Source organism: Hyperolius riggenbachi, chromosome 1, assembly GCF_040937935.1.
Source record: "Hyperolius riggenbachi isolate aHypRig1 chromosome 1, aHypRig1.pri, whole genome shotgun sequence".
NCBI lineage: Eukaryota > Metazoa > Chordata > Amphibia > Anura > Hyperoliidae > Hyperolius > Hyperolius riggenbachi.
This window is the reverse complement of record NC_090646.1, coordinates 378,324,008-378,341,660: the sequence shown is the minus strand read 5'-3', so window position 1 is coordinate 378,341,660 and position 17,653 is coordinate 378,324,008. Positions and strand designations below refer to the sequence as shown.

The 17,653-nt window shown below is 41.2% G+C and overlaps 1 protein-coding gene across 1 annotated transcript in view; it reads right to left on the bottom strand.

Annotated features, from left to right (window-relative positions):
• GRIN3A (glutamate ionotropic receptor NMDA type subunit 3A) overlaps positions 1-17,653 on the bottom strand; it is a 469,331-nt gene that overhangs the window by 179,690 nt on the left and 271,988 nt on the right. The window lies entirely within an intron of this gene.

Genomic DNA, 17,653 nt, shown 5'->3' with positions numbered 1-17,653 from the left:
ATTAGCAAGTCAAACTCTTTCAGGAATCAGACCTTATACATATTTGTCTACTATATATCAAGGAAAAGGTTAACTGCATTTTTTGTTGAATCCTTCAAGATTTGTGTTTTGTTTTTTCTCTAGGAACAATTCAGATTATTATTAAAGCGGAATATAACCCTGCATTTCAACTTTGCTCTAAAACATTATTTACAGCATATTATATGCAACCAGCATTTTTTTTACTAGACCAGCATTGGAAGGGTTAAACACAGAGGTTTAAAGTTCCGTGGAGAGATATGCAGAAGTTCATTTAGATACATTTAACTAAATAGAATGTAACAAGTGATAAATATTACACACTCTTTGGCTGTCCTCCAGCTCCTTCTCAGTCAGAGAGAGTGAGTCACATGCCACACTTAGATACATTTATGTAAACAAAATGTATCTATGTCAGCTTCGGATGCGTCTGCAGTTCTGTTCAGGAACTTTAAAGGGGAACTGAAGAGAGAGGTATATGGAGGCTGTCATGTTTATTTCCTTTTAAGCAATACCAGTTGCCTGGCAGCCCTGCTGGTCTATTTCTCTGCAGTAGTATCTGAATAAAACCAGAAACAAGCAGGCAGCTAGTCTTATCAGATCAGACTTATAAGTCTGAACCACTGAAACACCTGATCTGCTGCATGCTTGTTCAGGGGCTATGGCTAATAGTATTAGAGGCAGAGGATCAGCAGGGCTGCCAGGCAACTGGTATTGCTTAATAGGAAATAAACATGACAGACTCCATATACCTCTCTCTTCAGTTCCCCTTTAAAGCTCTGTGTAACCCTTCCAATGCTGGTCTAGTAAAAAAAAATGCTGGTTGCATATAATATACTGTAAATAATGTTTTAGAGCAAAGTTGAAATGCAGGGTTATATTCCGCTTTAACTATTGTTAAAATTCATATTGGCTTATATATTGCTCTTATAGAAAAATGGAATGTAGGTCACAACTATAATTCAAACCTCTTTTCTAGTTCAGTGATATAATAACTCTACTGCAACTCTATTTCAGAGAAAGAGCATGTTAGGACTTCTAGTCCTTATCAGTTGGAAAGCCTCAGATTTGCTGGTTGATGTAGGGACTAATACGTTTTAGACTGCTTAAGGAATAATTTACATCCTAGCTTGTAATTACTGCAAGTACCCAATCAGCCCCAGGGATTTTGAGAAACAGAAATTCAGTAAATCAGTGTGGCTATCTTTCTACCAGTTTTTGAACTGAATATATGGCTCAACAACAACAACATTTTGAGTTTTAAAGCCTTGATTTTGGCATCATTTTGTGCATCATTTATTTTTCAAGTTAAAAAAGTTAAGTTATTAAAATTCAAAAGGAAAATCCCTATATAGAGGAAAATAGCAAGCTTAAAGGTGCCCAGCCATGAGGCACAGGGGAACAGAAGATGGCACAGGGGAGCAGAAATGGCACAGGGGGACTGAAGGAGGCACAAAGAGACAGAAAGAGGTGTAACCTATTTTGACTCTTATTCCTACCCGACTGAGAGGAATCCACCAGACACTGACTTAAATGAGAATATCAAGAATTTATTTGTGTTGGGAACAATGGTTAAAGTGGTACATATCCAACCAAAGAAATTAATCCACACTATATCGAGTTCTTTTACACTATATATATATCAACGTTATCTTCTTTTTTTTCACAGTCGGTGCACCGGTAAAGCTGGAGAAGAAAGTTCAAGTTATATTACTATTACAAGTACATACTATACATACGTTTTATCCTATGTCTACATTCATTAACTATTAATCAATTCATATATACCATAGTATTATAACCTCTAAGCTGAAGACTTGGATCGGGATAGGTCTACTGAGCAATTTCAGTTCTAAACAGTTTCTGTCCCTTGCTACTAAGTCCAAGCTATATTGCTCAGCAAAACTCGTTTAATCTCTTGTTTATGGTATCCAAGCAACTTTCTCCCTTTGTAGCTATGGAATATCTCAGATTCCTTCTTTTGCGACTGTATTCCTATTTTGGAGACTCTCCAGGAATTAATGGCATGAAAATAAGAAATAACAGAAATAAACACAAAATAAATAAATAAAATAAATTAGAGATTAATTATATCAGTGCTCAGGTGACTAAGGGCTCCTCCTTTCTTTACTTAGATTCCACTTAGGATGGAGTTCAAAAGAAGTGAGTATGATAACTGGGTTTTACATAAATAGTTGACTTATTCTCTTTCTTAGCTGCTATTCTCCATTCACTGTACTTTCTTCTCTTCGATAGGTTTCAAGGCAACTCAGCTACACAATCTCTTTCTTCCGTTGGTAAGTAACCAAAAGTGTTGTGTCTTAATGATCAGTTCCCTTGGTTTAACTCTCTCTTTTCTTTTTTTACAGGAGTTGCATTTTAACAGAGCATCTATGCAAGTATATCAGCTTTACTGACTGGCTAAAATGAGTATGTGATTGTGGGGATGGCACTGCTTAAAAGGAAAAGTGTCCCAGAAACTAAATAACAGTTGGCGGCTGAGCTTCACATCAAATGGGGGTGGCAAGGAAGGCAATACAGTTCAAGATTTACTGGGATATAACCTGGACACAGTCTTAGTTCCTCAGACATTGACAGAACACTGCTATAATGTATAATTAAACTGTTCAGCACTTCAAAAGGTTACTGTTTCCTTCAGTTTATATTAGACAGGCAGATCCTGGTTCACCACTCTAATCAAAGGAATATAATTCTTTAATCCTGTTGTTATTGTCCCTTTATTCTGATAATTAACACTGAATTCTTTCTCTCTTTGTCTTTCTTACTATTGCTCTGAATGCTAACTGTGGCACTTGTAGTCACAGTATTAATACTCATCTGTCATTTCTGCCTTTCTTCTTTACATCTGGATCTGGCTTCTCTGTCTCTTTTATGTTTCTCAGCTGTTGCCTATGTCATTCCCCTTCTTTATAGCGTCCTCTCTGCGCCTGGATTGCTGCGGGCCAACACACCAGATTACCTCTGCCATCCTGAGGTAATTGTCTCAGCTGCGCGGTGTGCCTCATCTCCCCTCGCTCTCCGCTGCCTAACCAGTTCTCCTTTGCTCCTGTCATGCGCTGCCCCCTTGCTCTGCTCCCTCTAGAAACGTCCCCGCTCTGTGTATCCTAGTTGCTATGCGACCGGCGAGAGTGCATGCGTCTATATGCTCGCATGTACTCCCTTTCTATGCGTCTATTTGGATCCACCTGTCTGCCATATCCAGAACAATAATACGCATGTCAGAAACATAAAAAAAAAAACACTTTGTCCCCTGAAAGCTGCTACAGAGGCTTAAAGGGGGACAGAAGGAGGCAAAGGGAGACAAAGGTGGCCAGAAGGACACACAAAGGGGCAGAGGTGGCATGGGGGAAATAAGGAGGCACAAAGGGGGACAGAAGGAGCCATAAAGGGGAACAGAAGAAGGCACAAATGGGGACAGAAAGAGTCACAGAGGGACAGAGGGATGTATGGGGGTGGCAAGGGGGCATGGAGGGACACACTGGCAGCTGCCTGCAACTTACACTATCCGGACACAGCAGAAGAAGGTGATAGAACACCCGTGGAGTCAGGGCTTAGCCCGGGGGTAGGGCTTCAGTTGGGGGCAAGGATTAATCCAGGGGCATGGTGTCCCCCAGGAACAATGGCACTCCAGAAAATGGCCTGGAATGCCTATGCCTGAAAATGGTCCTGAATATAAGGGTGGTAAGACACATGCAGTTTAACATCCTCCAAGCCAAACATTTGAACTCAGTCTCACGCTTCTGACTTATGTATGAAAAGTTATTTTTTTCTGCCCTGTAAAGCTCAGTGTTTTTGCCCCTTTACATAAAAGCAACTGAATTTTTAGTTATCAAATAATTGTCTTGCATCAATCCCACTTTCTACAACAGTGTGCCGGGCTGGGCTCTGCACATAGGAGGATCATATTTGAAAGAAAACTGCATACACTACCTCTCTGGAGCATCTTTGCTAAATGTGTGCAAATTACTGCCCTTTGGGGTTATATCATTCTTTTTGAAATGCCGGAGTCAAAGATCACAGCACCCAAATGTTACATGGATTTAAAAGGTATATTATAAAGTCACACATTTAAATTCTTAAACTATGAATGTAGATGCATATAGATTCCTATATACAATATATTTACTCTGTTTTAAGCAGGACTGCACAATTCACATGTCCTTAAAGAACAACTATCAAATAAACTGTTCTTCTGTTATACCCCACATACCTATAGAGCTTTTAGCCAGCAAAGCTTTCCAGAGGTCTCTCATCACAGCCTGTGTGAAAAAAATGCCTTGTTTGCCAGCTGTTTGTAACAATTTGTGTCCGCATCAATGCTAGAAGCTAGAGCAATATCATGTAGCTAGGTTACACTTCTCTGTTACTATTCACAGAGGAATGATTTACTATTTGTTTCTGCCCTGCCTGCATTCTCACATATCATATGAGAACAGCTTGAAAACAGATATTTTTAGATACAGAGAAGGATCTGGAGAGAGATGCATCCCCATCCCCATTCAGAATGAGATTTGTTAGAGGCAAGGGATCAGGCACACAGAGCTACAGCTGATGATTATTTACACACATTTGAAGTTAAATTTCTGCTTTCTATCATTCTGAACACATTTTATTCCCGGTATTACAGCCAGTGAAGATTGTTTCTGTATGCTAAATACAATCCTCCATAGTAATGCCCACAGTGAAAACTGTGCTCTGTAAATGTCATATTGTCTTCACATAAAACATGAAAAGATGAAAATAATCATTTGTATTGCTATTTGCTAGTAATTACTGGAAATATATGCGGCATTTACAATTTCAGTTAACTTTGATAGTTGTCCTTTAAATTGATTGTTGATCTTCAGTGGCTTCTATAATTGATACCTGCAGCTATTTGTAACACAGTATTCCTGGTAGCGTAACATATTGTTTTTTTTTCCTACGGAAATGAGAACGACTGAAGATTTGGAGCAATTTTTTTTCCAAATTACTGGAGGAACAGTTTTGATGTTACTGTTATAAATTGAGGTAACAGCAATCAATTCAGTTATAGTACGTGTATATGTTTAATAATGAGCGATTTACCTAACAATATATACTTATGCATATGTTCTTGCTGACAAAATATGCAACACTGTAATATAAAAAACAATGTAGGAACGTCATTGATTCCTTATACTGTATACATCAGTACAGTATTTTATAGCTTTCTCAAGTTCTTTAAATTTCCTGCATTGAACACTAGGTGGCACTTTAAAACAAGCTTAAACTCATTTGTTGCAAGGGCTGCCGCGTTTAATCGACATTGTGTGCTGTTGTCCTTTTAACACTTGTCCTCATGCAGTTGTAAATTTTGCCCTTCTTCTGAAGCAGAATATATGAACAAAATGTACCAATGCTTAAAAACTTTAGTGTTGTAAAATAAAAGAGCAGAGGCCATATCTATATAGATAGGTATCCCACCATGCTGCTGCAGCATGTGTTTTAGCAACAACATCTCTCATAAAGGTTTCAGCTCATTTTTAAAAAGCACAGCATGATTTATTTCTTCTTTGTTCAGAATGCCGGTAAATATTACTATAGAACTACAGTGGTGTGAAAAACTATTTGCCCCCTTCCTGATTTCTTATTCTTTTGCATGTTTGTCACACTTAAATGTTTCTGCTCATCAAAAACCGTTAACTATTATTCAAAGATAACATAATTGAACACAAAATGCAGTTTTAAATGATGGTTTTTATTATTTAGTGAGAAAAAAAAACTCAAAACCTACATGGCCCTGTGTGAAAAAGAAATTGCCCCCTGAACCTAATAACTGGTTGGCCCACCATTAGCAGCAATAACTGCAATCAAGTATTTGCGATAACTTGCAACGAGTCTTTTACAGCGCTCTGGAGGAATTTTGGCCCACTCATCTTTGCAGAATGGTTGTAATTCAGCTTTATTTGAGGGTTTTCTAGCATGAACCACCTTTTTAAGGTCATGCCACAACATCTCAATAGGATTCAGGACAGGACTTTGACTAGGCCTCTCCAAAGTCTTCATTTTGTTTTTCTTCAGCCATTCAGAGGTGAATTTGCTGGTGTGTTTTGGGTCATTGTCCTGCTGCAGCACCCATGATCGCTTCAGCTTGAGTTGATGAACAGATGGCAGGACATTCTCCTTCAGGATTTTTTGGTAGACAGTAGAATTCATGTTTCCATCTATCACAGCATGCCTTCCAGGTCCTGAAGCAGCAAAACAACCCCAGACCATCACACTACCACCACCATATTTTACTGTTGGTATGATGTTCTTCTGCTGAAATGCTGTGTTACTTCTACGCCAGATGTAACGGGACACGCACCTTCCAAAAAGTTCAACTTTTGTCTCGTCGGTCCACAAGGTATTTTCCCAAAAGTCTTGGCAATCATTGAGATGTTTTTTTTAGCAAAATTGAGACGAGCCTTAATGTTCTTTTTGCTTAAAAGTGGTTTGCGCCTTGGATAGCTTCCATGCAGGCCATTTTTGCCCAGTCTCTTTCTTATGGTGGAGTCTTGAACACTGACCTTAATTGAGGCAAGTGAGGCCTGCAGTTTTTTAGATGTTGTCTTGGGGTCTTTTGTGGCCTCTCGGATGAGTTTTCTCTGCGCTCTTGGGGTAATTTTGGTAGGCCGGCCACTCCTGGGAAGGTTCATCACTGTTCCATGTGTTTGCCATTTGTGGATAATGGCTCTCACTGTGGTTTGCTGGCGTCCCAAAGCTTTAGAAATGGCTTTATAACCTTTACCGGACTGATAGATTTCAATTACAGTACTTTTGTTCTCATTTGTTCCTGAATTTCTTTGGATCTTGGCATGATGTCTAGCTTTTGAGGTGCTTTTGGTCTACTTCTCTGTGTCAGATAGCTCCTATTTAAGTGATTTCTTGATTGAAACAGGTGTGGCAGTAATCAGGCCTGGGGGTGACTACAGAAATTGAACTCAGGTGTAATAAACCACCTTTAAGTTATTTTGTAACAAGGGGGGGCATCACTTTTTCACACAGGGCCATGTAGATTTGGAGGTTTTTTTCTCACTAAATAATAACAACCATCATTTAAAACTGCATTTTGTGTTCAATTAGGTTATCTTTGACTAATAGTTAACGGTTTTTGATGAGCAGAAACATTTAAGTGTGACAAACATGCAAAAGAATAAGAAATCAGGAAGGGGGCAAATAGTTTTTCACACCACTGTAAATAGCAAAAAAAAAAAAAAAACAGGATATGGTGGAAGTAATGTCAGCCTGTGGGGCTTAAATAAGATCTCAAACAGGAAAGACCTTGCATTAGGTCTTCATTATTTAGAAGAGAAAAATTGCATGTACAGACCTTGTGAGTTCATACTGGGTTGAATTTAACATGTGACTTCATTTGTACCTGATTAGATGGAGAAAGGTCCCCTCCTGGTCTTTGCAATATCCGTGTTACTTATTAATTCAAACATACAAATTGCCATATACAGTATTCTATAAACTAACCCCTTCTGAAACAAACATTTAATGCAAACCTGTGAGGTTTGCAATTTCACAATTTAGATACTTACCTCGAGACGGAGAAGCACTGAGACCTCCTAAGATCGTGGGCACACAGCTGCACTAAGCCTGTACAGCAGCACTGACCCTCCCAGGCTTTGGTAGAAAAAGCAGAGCCAAATTGGGTCTGTGTTACTGCACAGGGGCAAATGGCTTGTGCATGTGCAGTAGCATGGACCTGCTCTGGCTTCAGTTGATAAAGCCCTTTTTGATGGCCTATTGGGGGATGCAGTGCTAGAACACCCTGGTGGAGGAGGATGGGAGAAGCCTCTGAAGGACCCAGAGGCTTCACTCTCCCGAGGTGAGGAACCATTTAGGGCACTTTTTTCCTACAGGTACCCTTTAAATATCTGTTTACCTACATCATTTTTAAATCTTTGGACACTCAAAATAATTTTAAAGCATTTGGAAATAACTGCACGTTGTTATCAATTGTAGGTGGGAGAACAAGTAATGAGCAAAGGTGGATTAGACAGATTTATGAAGGGTGCTGTAATGATCGCTGCTGCAGCAGCTATTGCTGGAAGTAGTAGTGCTGCAGCTCAGGCAGTTCTGATCTATTTCCATGCAAGCTGCATAGCTTTGTCTGTCTTTCCCTGCTGTCAGCTTGTGACTGATTATCATTCACCTGTGTGGGAATCTGCATGTCTGCTCCCATTGGATGACCTCAGTATAAAGATCTGCTTCCTGCAGGGTTTCCTTGGGTTTTCATAGCTTCAGTGTAAGCCAGTCTTGCTGTCGCTTTAGCCCCCGATCGTGTTTCTTGTTATAAAGATACTTTGCTGGTCTTTGCATCATATATTGGTTCATTGCCAATATATATGCATACCAGCACGTTTATTATTTTCCTTGTATTTGTGTTACGTTGATACATCAGTGTCGCTGATGTATACGTACACGAACTGTTTATATCCTGTGTGCAGTTAGTCAGCTTTCCAGCACGTTTTGGTAGGTTGCGCGTACCGTGACCACCCGTGCTGAGGTAGTTACCCTGCTCCTGGTTCTGTTTGTGGATTGCGTTCATCTCTGCGAAGAGAGAACGAATCCTTCTGAATCCTGTTCTGTTACTGTTTGTGGATTGCGTTCATCTCTGTGAAGAGATAGCGAATCCTTCTGAGTCCTGTTCCCTGTAATACTCCAGTCCTAGTCAGCGTTCCTGCTTATGTCATATATCGGTTCATTGCCGATATATACATATGTTAGTCAGACGTTACAAATAGTTTCATTGATAGCTGTAATTGTAATACGCTAGGAAAACATACTTATTGTATATTTATCTGTGTTACGTTCATCTATCTTAATCCTGCTGTTTCCTGACTGTCCTGTCCTGTCTTTGTGAGGCACGCCATCGCCGCAGCGCATTGGCTGCCTCATTCCAGTCTGTCTGGTTTTGGACGCTTGCTGTCGCTAAGTAGCCGCTTGCTAGCAAGCGTTCATTCTGTCTACCTGTCCTGATCTCCTCAGTTCTGGTTTGTGCGCTCAGCGCTACTTTGCGCTGAGACGTTATAACGAAAGCATTGTTTGTGGCTGTCAGAGCTGCACCGGCTCTGTGCGCCACAATCTCCTATTGGAGTCAGTCCTCCCCTCCACTATACTAGGGATAGCCTGTTTCCTGGTGCTAGTGTGTGTACCTCCTCCACGCCAGCTCATGCGTTGCATGCTGACTGTGGAGAATACACCACCAAGCCTTACATTATGAAAACCCCATTACCAATCCCCATTGTGGGGGGGATTCCCAGAAAGTATGACACTGTTAATTATGGTTCCTGTTCCTTTAAGAAATTTGAAGAACTTAGCTCTGAAACAGAAAATGAGTTTTTCTCTGAATGTGCCAGGTTCCTGGCCAATCCTGATCTCCAAGCGACTCCTGTTTCAACCTGGGCACTCCAACTAAGTTATATTTTGTTTAAAGGGGAATTATTCCAGTGGGCATTTGATGTTCTCAATCATTCCGATTTGAAAGAGAGACCGCTGGAATTTCTAGCGTTTGTGATCCATAACTGGTTGCGCATAGATCCATTGCCTTTTCCTCTTAATGAACTCCTGGCAGCAGGTCAATCAGCTACTCCTTCAATTGCTTGCAAAAATGTTCAGCAAGCAGAAAGTGTTACTGATAATTTTCCTGCAGCCTTGAATAAATCACCAAGAACAGCAGGGAAAACAGCAGGGTCTAAGGCCAAACGCAAACGTTCTAAGAAACGTGTCCGATCTGCAGAGTCGTTATCCTTAGCGACTGAGACCTATAATGAGATTCTGCCATTAACAGATAATGAAATGCAATTGTCTTTCAGGGGAGTTAAATGGACTTATGAAACTACTAATGAACTTTCCTCCCTGGCTAGGGAAAATAAAGATTTTTGTTTAAAAGAATTATCTGAGTATGATTATGAGGAGATATTACAGAGTATTGAACAAATCAACTTATTTGTGAAGCAAGGAAAGTTTGCATACACTACAGTTCAGCACTTGCTACAGGTATTGGAGATTCTTAGGAATAAGGAATCTGCCAATCACCTGCTAATTAACCCAATATATGTCCCTGCTACAATCATATCTGCAAACCATGATCTGCCTGTTAAGTATGCTTGGAATCCTCCATTTGAGAAAGGAGAGATGGAAGCTCTGGTCAATGAATGGAAGAATGATTCAAGTTCATTTTGTCAATTTTACAGTGCAAAAAGTGAATTAGTATTGAATGCATGCATTAAGTCTGCCTATAACCTAATAAAAACTGGTGTGTGTGGGTATGACTTTGTGGCTCCATTGATTGATGTGTGGGAACTGATTTTGGATGATTTTTATGTGACTCCGAATTCGCAAATTTGGCGTTCTGACCCGCCTGCTTCAGCACCTTTGGCTGATTCAGCAGGTGATTCGGAGCTCTTTTTGTGTGAAATTGAAGTTCCTGCAATTCCACCCTGTACCATGGATAACTCAGTGTTACTTACCAGTAAAACAGAAGCCACTGATACATTCTTAACCTTGCCCTGTGCAAATTTCTCAGCAGAGAATCCAGAGGTCCTGCTGACTTCCGAGTCCAGCCTAGCCAGTACTCATGACTCTTTGTTCAGTGAAACAGACACCAGAAAAATCTTGCCTGTCTCTGCAAACACTTCTGCAGAAATTACCTGTGTTAATAAAGTTCAACTCCTGTCTGATCCAGCAGATGCCAATAGATGCACTACATCAGTTCCCGAGTCCCAGCAATCCTGTCTAGAAACCTCAGAAACCCAGCATCTGAATTTTCCAATTTTACAAATGAATGGTGATTCAGATGCGCAAACATTGTGTCTTGATCTTCCTGTTTCTACACCTCGCTCTAGTTTCGTGAATAGCTCAGAGCATCTGCTCTGTGAACCTGAAATCGCAGAATTATTACCTTGTTCAGAAAATGTTCCAATAAATTTGCCCTGTACCATGAATTGTGCAGTGGATCTCTCCAATGGAACTCAGGTCACGGAATCGTTGTGCTGTCCAGCAGGTGCTTCCATGGTTTTGCCCTGCAATATGGACTGTTCAGTGATCCTGTCCAGTGAAGCTGTGGTCGCAGAGTCTTATGCTTCACCCAGTACTTTGGATATTTCAAACCCTCTAGCAGAAGGGTCTGAGGCACTGCTTACCTCAGTTGGTGTTGCAGTAATATTCACTTGTCTAGCAGCTGTTTTGGAATTACAGTCTGCTCTAATAAAACTTGGTGAATTTCTGCCCAGCAAAGCAGAAGCCATTGAAATATTGTCCTCGTCAGCAATTGTGTTAGATACCTTGCCCTGTACACAGTCTGATTTAACCAATGTTGAGTCCCTCTCCAGTGTTGTAACAGCCGAGGAACTCCAGCCCTGTCCTCTGAATGTTTCAAAAGTCTTGCCCTGTAACATGGATAATTCTGATTCTCTGGTCAAAATAATAGAAATCTCAGAATTTCAGTCCGGTCTGATCAGTGTTCCTGAAACCCAGCCCTGTATCCTGAAAGATTCTGGTTCTCTGGCCGCTGTGGCAGAGGTTCCAGAGTCCCCTTCCTGTCCAGGGAATTCCTCAGTTTTGCCTAGTCCAGTGGGGGCTGCTGCAATACTGACTTGTTCTGCAGTGCCTCATGAGCTCCAATCCAGTGTATTAAATGAGTCTCTGTCCAGTCCAGAGGTAGTTGTGGAGTCCCTATCTGGTTCAGTGCATACATCAGAAGATTTGTCCTGTCTTGTTAGTGCCCCTGAATCTGATTTGTTACTGACTTTACTGGAATCAGCGACATCTAAGTCTGATCCAGCATTCTCGTGTAAAAGTCCAGTAGTTGCGAAGTTTAGTCATGATGATTTTTTTTTGGCCAGTCCTGGTTTTGGTCCTGTCTTGGCTGACCCTGAGGCTCACAGTTCCTTGACATGCCCAGAGGTTTCTCTTGTGCCGGTGTGCCCAGATGTTCTTTGTGTGCCAGAATGCCCAAGTGTGTCTAAGGTGTTAGCGTGCTCTGATGCTTCCTTAGTGGGTACACGTTCTGATGTTGCCAGTCTGCCTGCATGCCCAGAGATGGTTCTGGTCCCTGAAAGCCCTGATATTGATGTTTGTCCTTGTGGCCCTGACTCGGGAATTGCCCTAGGTTCCATAGGGGTTCTTGATAGTTCTCCATGTGAGCCTAAGGGGCGTTCTGACCTATGGGGATCTCTTTGGAGCTTCAAGGTGTTCTGGGAGGTCTCTGAGAAAACTTGTCCTGGTGCCTTGGACTGGTTCAACAGTGGGTTTTGTGTTGGTAAAGACAGTCCCGGTGGGCATTGCAAAGGCTTTGGCGTTTCTGAACGGTTCCTGGAAGGCGGTGGGTATCGCTCAGGGAATTTCGGAGGGCTTTCTTCTGGAAATCATGGTTCTGATGGGTGTCACACTGGGGCTTGTAGTACTGATGGGCATGGTTCTATAGGTTCTGGTTCTGATGGGTCCAGTCTTGTGGGGACTGATTCTGGAATTCGGTCTTGCCGGGCTGTCCCGGTCATCATGAATTATCAGTCAGACTGTTTTGTTGGGAATTTCAGTTTTGAAAAGCGTCTGGAATCCGCTTTTAAGGGCGGGGGTACTGTAATGATCGCTGCTGCAGCAGCTATTGCTGGAAGTAGTAGTGCTGCAGCTCAGGCAGTTCTGATCTATTTCCATGCAAGCTGCATAGCTTTGTCTGTCTTTCCCTGCTGTCAGCTTGTGACTGATTATCATTCACCTGTGTGGGAATCTGCATGTCTGCTCCCATTGGATGACCTCAGTATAAAGATCTGCTTCCTGCAGGGTTTCCTTGGGTTTTCATAGCTTCAGTGTAAGCCAGTCTTGCTGTCGCTTTAGCCCCCGATCGTGTTTCTTGTTATAAAGATACTTTGCTGGTCTTTGCATCATATATTAGTTCATTGCCAATATATATGCATACCAGCACGTTTATTATTTTCCTTGTATTTGTGTTACGTTGATACATCAGTGTCGCTGATGTATACGTACACGAACTGTTTATATCCTGTGTGCAGTTAGTCAGCTTTCCAGCACGTTTTGGTAGGTTGCGCGTACCGTGACCACCCGTGCTGAGGTAGTTACCCTGCTCCTGGTTCTGTTTGTGGATTGCGTTCATCTCTGCGAAGAGAGAACGAATCCTTCTGAATCCTGTTCTGTTACTGTTTGTGGATTGCGTTCATCTCTGTGAAGAGATAGCGAATCCTTCTGAGTCCTGTTCCCTGTAATACTCCAGTCCTAGTCAGCGTTCCTGCTTATGTCATATATCGGTTCATTGCCGATATATACATATGTTAGTCAGACGTTACAAATAGTTTCATTGATAGCTGTAATTGTAATACGCTAGGAAAACATACTTATTGTATATTTATCTGTGTTACGTTCATCTATCTTAATCCTGCTGTTTCCTGACTGTCCTGTCCTGTCTTTGTGAGGCACGCCATCGCCGCAGCGCATTGGCTGCCTCATTCCAGTCTGTCTGGTTTTGGACGCTTGCTGTCGCTAAGTAGCCGCTTGCTAGCAAGCGTTCATTCTGTCTACCTGTCCTGATCTCCTCAGTTCTGGTTTGTGCGCTCAGCGCTACTTTGCGCTGAGACGTTATAACGAAAGCATTGTTTGTGGCTGTCAGATCTGCACCGGCTCTGTGCGCCACAATCTCCTATTGGAGTCAGTCCTCCCCTCCACTATACTAGGGATAGCCTGTTTCCTGGTGCTAGTGTGTGTACCTCCTCCACGCCAGCTCATGCGTTGCATGCTGACTGTGGAGAATACACCACCAAGCCTTACAGGTGCATTAGCACAACAAGCCATGATGAACAACACAAGGATAGAAGAGTCTCAGATATAAAAAACAGTGTAATGTAACAGCGACTCCTACAGGATGAAGACAGGAACACCACACGTGCCAACTTACTAATTTTAGAGGGAACCTACTTATACTCTATAACTTTCACAAATGGGTAAAAATAGTCAAAATGATGAAAAAAAGCATGTTTCCTATGTCTAGAAATGAATATGTAAAAGGAGATCCACGTTATTTTTTTTTCAAAAATGCACAGAATGCTAAAGTATTAATTATGTGTGTTTTACAACATTGGAGTGTATGCAATAAACTTCTTTAAGAATATTATGTGCATAAAGTCTTACCACACGATGAGTAGAGCAGAATGCAATACATTGCATGCAGTGCATTCTGCACTACTCATCTTATGACTTTACGCATGTTATCCTGATTAACAAAGTTTATTGCATACACCTCCTTGTGATTTTATGGCCTAAAGTCAATGGTACCTATTCTTGTGCTATCAAGAAATAGAGCAGTCTCTGTGACATGTGTCCCATAATAAAAAGTGTTTTCTACTCAAAAAGCCCAAAGCACACTACACCATCCCAAATTGGATGGCAGGCGCAGAGTACGCATTGGTGCGTGTTTCAGCATGTATGCCCTTTTTCAGCTTGTACCTATCCTCACTGCCATAGGACCACAGTGAGCATGGAGGTCTAGTGGCCAATTTGAAAAGCTGCACTGGGATGCTAGAAATATAAAATGCAAAGTGCAGTGAGGACATGTAGCTATATGTGCTTCTGCGCACACACTCTGCAAATGCGGGGGCAAATGCGGATTGGCTGCCCCCCACACACATATACATACTCTTTACACCCCAAATTTTGGTGTGAAAAAGTTGCCTTACCCGCTGTGATAGGCAGTATATGTAGTATAGATATATGTATATATATATATATATATATATATAGAGAGAGAGAGAGAGAGAGAGAGAGAAAAAAGTTAGGATTTTATTAGAAAAAAAGGTGTAAGTGGGTTAGAATGACAAAGGTATGTGCAGATATGTGTAGCACTCACTGTCACAACTTAGTGTAACGGGAATGGGGTAAGGGTTGCGTTTTGCCCTCTGGGGTGGGCTTGCAGAGCTGTCAGACACACGACACAGTTCGTTTAAAGTTCACCAACACCTTCTCTATTTGCACACGTGCACGTCTATTTACAATATTTACAGGCAGGTAACAAAACCAAAATAAAATCCTAGCTGTCCGGCTGCTAACTAATTTAAACAAATTAAAATGTTGCTGTCTAATTCACAGAGCAGACCTGCAAAGCTCCTGCTCTATCACCAGCAGCCCCAGAGTGAGCAGCTGCTGGCCCATTTTTAACTTCCTTTAACTGATCTCCAGGTCAGCTCCACCTGCATTAATTAAGCAAACAGGCCTGCATAATAGAGTGACCTGGGAGAAAAGTACCTCCCCTCCAGTACTATTCCCATGAACTCTTTCTTCACACTGCCACACTATGTACAGCTGAATGCCCACAGATAGCATTTTCAGTGTTTGAATATTGGTGGTATACAGAGTGGTTATGTTTCTAGAAGCCCCTTAATTGCTTTCTAGTTTTGCGCCTCCAGGTTTTTGTTATTCCTAAGCAGAGATGTCTATAACAGAACTGTGGTAGCTATATACCTGTATTAAAGAGACACTGCAACAACAATCATATGGAAGGATGTAATGTATTATTCAGGATAACTAACTGTACTGTATGTAATTATCTAGGATTTGCCATTAGAAACTCTTCCTAGAGCTATATAGTACTGTATGTAATCCCATCATCCCAGTGATGTTTAGCCTAGGCTATGATGTAATTAAGTATTTTTCTCCCAGTGCACTCTGGGAGACAAGGTGTTATTTCTGCTCAATTTGGAACACACAACAATCATTACTATTTGCGTAGAGGATGTTGCTACTTTACTTAAATGTAAGACTGTAAATCAGAATGAGGAAAGATTTTACTGTATAATGAGCTAACAGTGACTAAATAATTTGTAAAGTCATATTGTAAAAAAGAATCAATTTTTTCATTAAGTTATATTTGTTCAATAAAGTTCCTCTTTAAACTGTGGAGGAAACAACCAGGGTCTGTTCCTGTATAAACGCTGAACGCCAAATGGTTAAGGAAATTGTAAAATGAAATTAGTTTGGAATTGTGTCAAATCATTCTTTTTTCCTCCGGTACAGTATATTAAATTCTCACTGTTCTTTGCATACCAGATAAATATTCAAAGCAGGCTGAGAAATGTCTGGCATGGTTGCTGAAGTGAGAGAGAAATAGAAGTGTGGGGGATAAGCACAAAGCCCTGACTTCACTTTACCATTTACAACTCTTAGATGCTGATGTGCTATTATTACCGTGTATTTACAGATTGCTGATTGCTATCACTGACATCTTATACAGTGCTTTACAGAGTATATAGTCCATCACTTACTGCCCGTCAAAACTCATATATTCAATCTGGATGTCAACTGAAACTTACAGGACACCCGAGGTGAAAATAAACTAGTGATATAAATAATTGTATCTGTCCTCCTTCTCCTAAAAATTATTTTTTAACTTGTTGCCGACCATGCCACGCCAATTGGTGTGGACGCGGCGGCAGCCTCAGGACCGCTCCATGCCAATTGGTGTGAAGTCCTGGGGGCGCGCCGATGCACACGCATCCCCGCTTGAATGACAAAGCTCTGCTTCGTCATCAGTCTTCCCAGCGGCAATGGCTGCTAGAAGACTGTTAGACGCCATCTATTTACATGGTACAGCGCTACGATCTATGGCTGGGAGGCCTGGGAGGCTTAGGAGTGATCGGCTGTCATAGGCTGATGCCTATGACAGCCAACCGCTGTCATTGGCTGACGGGGAGAGGGAGGGTGGGTTAAATCAATAAATAGGAAATGTTATTAAAAAATATACATAAACAAATAAACAAATAAACAAACATGCTGGCAGCAATCAAAGCCCACCAACAGACAGCTATGTTGGTGGGCAAAAAGGGGGGGGGGGAGAAATCACTTGTGTGCTGACTTGTACGGCCCTGCAGCAAGCCCTTAACGCTGCAGTGGCCTAATTTGTAAAAAATAGCCTGGTCACTGAGGGGGTGTAAGCCTACGGTCCTTAAGTGGTTAAGATATTCCAGTTTTATTTTATATTTAAATCTACTTTTTAAGTTTTTACTGTTTTATTGGTTTTGCTCAATTACACATTTATTGAAGTATGCCAGAGCTAAAATCTATGAACTATTGACCCATTTTATCTCTTTCCTGCTCTCAGAAGCAATTTTCTGCTACAAAAGTGTTTTATAGTTGTCATTTCTTATCAATGAAGGTCACACTGTAGTCTAGGAACTGCCACTTACATACCTGAAGTTTAAAGTGGACCCAAATTAAAAATACAAGATTTCAGAAACACAATCTATTTTCTAAATTATAATAATAAATAGCAGTCTTTTTTCAGCTGCATGATGACAAATATAAAATATTTTACATTTATCGGAGGAACCCCTCCCTTCCTTTCATATTGCCGGGACAGAATCCGGCAAACTGGTGGAGTAGCTGCTGTCCAGCAAAGGAGGAATTGCTAATGGCTGCCACCTGTATAACCCTAGTTGAGAAAAAGAGAGGGGTGAAAAGCATGCACTGAAATGCTCATAGGCTTGAAGGAGTGTTTATTTATCTTTGTATGTGTCAGAGTGGTGCAACTAAATATTTTGAATTAAAAAAATGTTTGGTTTGGGTCCGCTTTAACTCTTTCAGGCAGAGAAAGAAAAAA